At 46.3% G+C, this 5,920-nt stretch overlaps 1 protein-coding gene across 6 annotated transcripts in view; it reads left to right on the top strand.

The window, feature by feature from the left end:
• The window catches only part of TTLL5 (tubulin tyrosine ligase like 5), a 52,207-nt gene that overhangs the window by 158 nt on the left and 46,129 nt on the right, over positions 1-5,920 (top strand). Inside the window, exon 1 of one of the 6 annotated variants that reach the window (XM_073587600.1) lies at positions 3,812-4,032. The exons of the other annotated variants lie outside the window; for them this stretch is intronic. The gene's annotated coding sequence lies outside the window, so the exon portion shown is untranslated. Of the gene's footprint in view, positions 1-3,811; positions 4,033-5,920 lie in introns of those variants that run through there. 6 annotated transcript variants of the gene reach the window in all.

Here is a 5,920-nt window from a genome sequence, read left to right as displayed (position 1 = left end):
GTGAGTGTGAGGCCAGAACCTGTGTGCGTGCCGGGGAGATCACAGGCGGCGGCGAAGTCACAGTATATAGATATATTATAGAATATATATAATCACACACGTGTGTTTTGATGTTTTGAGGAAGAAGAATGAGTACAACCCCAAGAACACCATGATCCCAACCGTGAAGCATGGTGGGGGAAACATCATACTTTGGGGTGCTTTTCTGCAAATGGGACAGGACATCTGCACCAAATTGAAGGGAGGATGGATGGGGTTATGTATAATCGCAAGATTTTGGCTAACAACCTCCTACCCTCAGTAAGAGCATTGCAGATGGGTGGCTGGGTCTTCCAGCATGGCAATGACCCAGAATAATATACACATACGTATAAGTGTGTGTGTAATGTGTATAATATATGTGTGTGTATTGTATGTATGTACATGGATGTGTAAAATATATATATAAGTCCAGAAATCTTTGGCCGGTGATGCATCCTCATGATTTCAGCTCTGCAGTTCTTCTGATAGTGGCCGCCGCAGGGTACTGCACACCTGCCTCTTATTGATTTTAATGTGTAGTATCAGATGACGACCAGCTCCATAAGTGAGTACTTCTGGCCAATGGCCACCGATAACAGCTGATCAGTGGGGTGTCGACTGTTGTACACCGACCGATAACCACTAGTGATTCAGTGCAATTGGTAGCCATTTATGCCCGCACCGCCTTCGCCATGTGTTGCCGAGGATCAGGAGCCGATCCAAGTCTTCTCCAGATTTTCTTCTTCCTATCATTCTGGTACAGATTGATTTTACTTTTGGTTTTCCAGAACTGGGCGGCTTCTTGAAGTTTTTTTTTCAAAGTTTAATCTGGCCTTTCTGTTTTTCAGACTGATGTGATTTGCACGTTGTTGTGACCCCTCTGTATTTGCTCTCATGAATGACGTCTTCTTTTTATGGTGGATTTGGATACCGAGACACCGACTTCCTGGAGAGTGGTCTTCTCTTGGGTACAGTGTCACGGTGGTAACTTGTGTGCCTCCCCAGCGCTGCTCTGCTCTCCGTGCAAGTTTCTCCTAATGTCTGGCCATCGCCAAGTCTGCTTCTTGCAGCACTGCTGCACCTGCATGTGGCTTCCATCTGGTCTTTGTGGGGGTGGGACCGGTCTCTGGAGGAATTTCACCCTCCTGTATCCTGCAGATATTAGCCTCCCCGGCCTATCCTGTTAGCAGTGCTTTTATTAGGCAGCTCCTCCTACCACTAACCACTCGAACATTGGTTCCTACCGTTAGTCCACGAATATGCTTCCCGTTATCAACCTGGCTAGTTTTCCCATCCTACCTTCACTCTGCTCCTGTCCTCTCCTTCGTTTACTGATCCTGTGCTGCGACCTCGGAGGGTCTGACTGCGCCTCTGTTTCTCCCTTCTGTACTTCGAACCGTGACTTTGAACTTCCTACCAGCTGCTGTAGTCCCTGGGACTAAGATATCAACCACCAACTGGATTTCTGTACTCAACTGATAAAAAGTCAATTTTTTATTTTGAATATAAAACAGGACAATATAAAAGAACAATAGCAAACATATAGTCCTAGGAGGTTAACTAGAAAGATTAAAAAATATCAAAGGATTTGCTGCACATATGATCACTACTATAAACCGTTCAAATAGTCGCAATGAACATTTTGTAACAATACAGAATGTCTAATATCAGAAGACAATACATCTAATAGTATATGAAAAAACTTACCTACAAGAATTATCAAAAGGCTACTAGAGCATATATAGTCATGAACTGTATATTGAGGTTGACACAAGGTAAATCGTGTATGAAATGCCCTAAGTATTCAATGCAGATGCAGCGCCCTAGGGAAATCCCCAATGGAAATAAATAATGGGAGCAAACAAGCATACAAATGAATTACATAGGCAGCTTACTCATGCTGATAAAGAGCTTGTGCAAAGTTCAGGGAGCTTCACCAGACTTGGGGACTGCCTTGGAGCGAATACCCGCTAGGTAAGCCCGACCATGGCGCAGTGGATCCACACCCACCAGCATTACATTACATTGACTGCCATAAACCCCGCTGACAAGATTGCACACAGGGATCCTAAGACAACTGTACAAGTGCTGTACGAGGAGGTCTGCACTCAGCCTGAATGAACTAGTTCTGACACTCACGCTATCAGTGTGGTGGCAACGCAGCTGCAGGGTCTTCCACTGCTATATCCGCTTTTACGATGTCCAGCAAGTCCCCTTCTGGACAGTCTGCCGCCATGAGGGATCCACCTTATGCCCCAGTTTATGGTGGAACTGCGAAGCTCCGGCTTCGACTTCCATCTCAGAGAGCTGCAGATTCATTAAACAGTGTAAGATCCACTTTACACGGCACACTCCCCTTTTTTCTTTGGACCAGACTAAGATAGCATTTTTGGTCTCTTTTGCTGTCTGGACAAGTCCTGACAAAGGCAAACCCAGTTTGGGAGCGAGGCTCACGATCTCGAAAGGTTCCTGGAGATGTTCTGTTCCATTTTTGAGGTTCCAGGCCATACTTCCTTTTCTGCCTCATCTCTATTGAATCTAAGGCAGACCACGGATCCTGTGGCGTATACCTTATGCTTCAGTACCTTGGCGCCGAAGCTTTCTTGGAACGAAGTAGCTCTGGTGGCTAGCTTCTGGCAGGGCTTCTCCAGTTGAAATAAGATAAGCTGGCTGGCTGAGACTTGCCCTCATTGCTAGATGCCATTATACATTTGGCCACCAGGATTGATCTCAACCTCCATGAGCAGGTTCTGGGACAAGCTTCAGCATCTCCTTGTGCCTCCCAGACTGGCTCCTTTACTACCACAAATGATACCACCTGCTTCTGAACCAATGCAAACTGAGCGCACTATACTTTTGTATATTTTTGTATGTATTGTGGAGGCAAGGGATATTTTGTTCGCCAATGCCCTGCCCTGGGAAATTGGGAGATCTCAGCACCTACGGTTGGCCAGAGAGACGACCCTAGGTGAGAGTGTATGCTCTCCAAGACTAATCCCTGAAGTTACCTTGACTTGGCACGAGAGGTCCCTCTGTCTGCCCATCTAGATTCCTGCTCTGCACTCAACTTCATTCATCTGGTTCTTGTCTGTCTTGTTCAGCTCCCTATGCAACTGCTGGATCATCCCCTGTCTGTTGCCTTCATAGACGGATAACACCTGGCTGAACCTTTTCATTTCATTTTGCTGTCAATCGGTGGGTTGCATATCGTCAGGATCTCCTTTTTAGTGCTATCCAGATCAGTGAATTCTGCTCTCCTGGGCCTTAGATTGTTGTGTCTACACGCGCTTGTTATTGACTGGTCCGGTACTTCATTGGGGAACGTACTGTGTTCTCAACTGCCTGGTTAAGATCGTGCCCAGGACTCCACCGCCTTTTTCTTCGAACCTTGCCTCCCTGCCATTGTGAGTTAAATGTTGCTGTTGATTTCAGCCAGTGGAGGAAAATACGCATCAAGCCCGTGCTGCTGAAAGATCCAGGATGTCGGCTTTATTCTTTAAAATCATTTATTCGGAACAGGTTAAGCAGTCATTGCGTTTCAAGGTCACACAAGACCCTTCTTCAGGCCAAAACCTTGTGTGTCAAGTGAGATCAATACTGTTTAAATAGGTGGTGTTTTATAGCACTCTGGAGCTGGACTGGCATGTCGTCCATGCCATGCTGTGGTTGACATGATGGTTCTATCTGGGAGGTGAAATGAGTTGGACGAAGGAGGGAGAAGGGAAATGCCAAACGAGAGAACAGTCGATTAACAACCAGCGTGTTAGCACCTAGTAGGTTGAAAGTTGATTGTATCAGGGGCGTGGCTTCGGTGCCTATGGAGTAGGACACTGTAAGAGGGAGCTCCTGGAAAAGACCTCTCAACGCGGCTAATAACGCAACTTTATGAGGATATCCTGCCTCAAAGGGGCTACGTACCTACTCTCCTCGCCCCAAGGACCTTTTGGACTGAAAATTCTGCTCAAAAGCTTCTCCTAGGCCGGGGATCCTTCTGGGCCTGTGAAGCCTCAGGTTGGTGAAGCCTGCGTCCCCTGCATAGGGGCCTAAGCTGTGCCCACACAGATCCCTTTATGTACAGGGACCTTAATAAAAAAAAAAAAAATCCCCTTTGAGACCACCAATTGCTCTACAGTAGTATAATCTACCCTTTTCGGAGCCCAAGACTGTTTGACTGACATTTGGGCTGATAACAACGAGCAGTGGCAATAGCGCTGCTGCACCCCATCTGATAATCAAAGGGTGCCTTTTGTCATATACCAAGGTCCCCCCAAGGACCCAGGAGCAATCCGGAGACATTGGTGGCCCTGCTTTGTGACCCCAGCTTCAGAGACCCCAGCTACCAGCGCTGCTGCAGCGCCTCTGGAAACCAGAAATAAAGTCCTACAAACACCCTGGACCAAGTCTGCACACACTGCTGGGACCATTACACAGCAAACCGCCAGGTTAGTTAGCCTCTTCAGGCTTTAAATAGTGCTAAAATCGGCGCTTTTTGCTGCGATATCCCTCCGCCACTAAAATTGAGGTCCCGGCTTTAAGCCAGCACTCCTGGAGGCCTCAAAAAATAGTCCCGGCTATTATTACTATAAACGCCCCCAGAGCAGCGGTAACCAGCCTATAATTTCCCTGGAGTCCTTCCCTCATCCCCCATAGCAGCAAGAGTGCCAGAACTTTAATAAAAACAGACTTTTATCATCTTTTGGTGAGCCCAATACAAGGCTATGGGAAGTAGATCCGGCTGATCTTTCTAATGCTCCTAAGTGGCTGACAACACCGAGCAATATAGTAAAATAGTTTTTTCACAGAACTGCTCTTCTTTTTCACCCAATTTTGCCAACATAATAAATACCTTCTCTACTTGATAAGTTTTCATCTTCACAGCTATTTCATTTTGGTAAAAGACGATCTTAATTATTCATTTGCCTATCATCTTCCCGACCACTTTGACAGTGATTGCAACGTCACTCAGCGGGCTTGGCGGCATTACATCCGCAGCATCTACTCCACCGCAGCCATGAGTAACTCTAAAACTGTGGGAAAGACCAACTCTAATTCACCACTGAGAACCCAACCTGGCCCAAAACATGGTGGTTCTCAAAGCTTCAGGAGCCAAGGGAGGGACAGGGCCAACTTCATCACTCCTCCCAGACGCAGATCAAGATCCCCCCAGAGGGACGCGCTTGGCCCATCAGGATATAAACCCAAGGTTAAATCTACAGGTACCGAAATCTTTCCCGTTGAAATGGATTCTGCGGCCAGTATGCAAAGGCTGGCTCCTGGTAGCCTAAGTGAGAGATATTCCTTCTCTGAGAGAAAATCTGATGACGATGAGGACAGTAAATCTACGGACACATCTCCTAACAGTTCACCACTAAAGAGCAAGATAAAATATGATTAGAATCATAGAATCGTAGAGTTGGAAGGGACCTCCTGGGCCATCTGGTCCAACCCCCTGCTCAAAGCAGGATTCGCTAAATCATCCCAGTTAGATGTCTGTCCAGCCTCTGTTTGAAGACTTCCATTGAAGGAGAACTCACCACTTCTCGTGGCAGCCTGTTCCACTCATTGATCACTCTAACTGTCAAAAAGTTTTTTCTAATATCTAATCTATGTCTCCTCCCATTCAGCTTCATCCCATTGCTTCTAGTCTTTCCTTGTGCAAATGAGAATAAAGTTGATCCTTCTACAATGTGACAGCCCTTTAGATATTTGTAGACAGCTATTAAGTCTCCTCTCAGTCTTCTCTTTTGCAAACTAAATATTCCCAAATCCTGCAACCTTTCCTCATAAGACAGGGTTTGCAGACCGGTCACCATTCTGGTCGCTCTTTTCTGAACTTGCTCCAGTTTGTTGATGTCTTTTTTAAAATGTGGTGCCCAAAATTGGACACAATATTCCAGAT

This window comes from Dendrobates tinctorius, unplaced genomic scaffold, assembly GCF_039654945.1.
Source record: "Dendrobates tinctorius isolate UK_male_01 unplaced genomic scaffold, ASM3965494v1 ptg000010l, whole genome shotgun sequence".
Taxonomy (NCBI): domain Eukaryota; kingdom Metazoa; phylum Chordata; class Amphibia; order Anura; family Dendrobatidae; genus Dendrobates; species Dendrobates tinctorius.
Note: the sequence above shows the minus strand (reverse complement) of the source record. Positions and strands in the feature narration are given on the sequence as shown.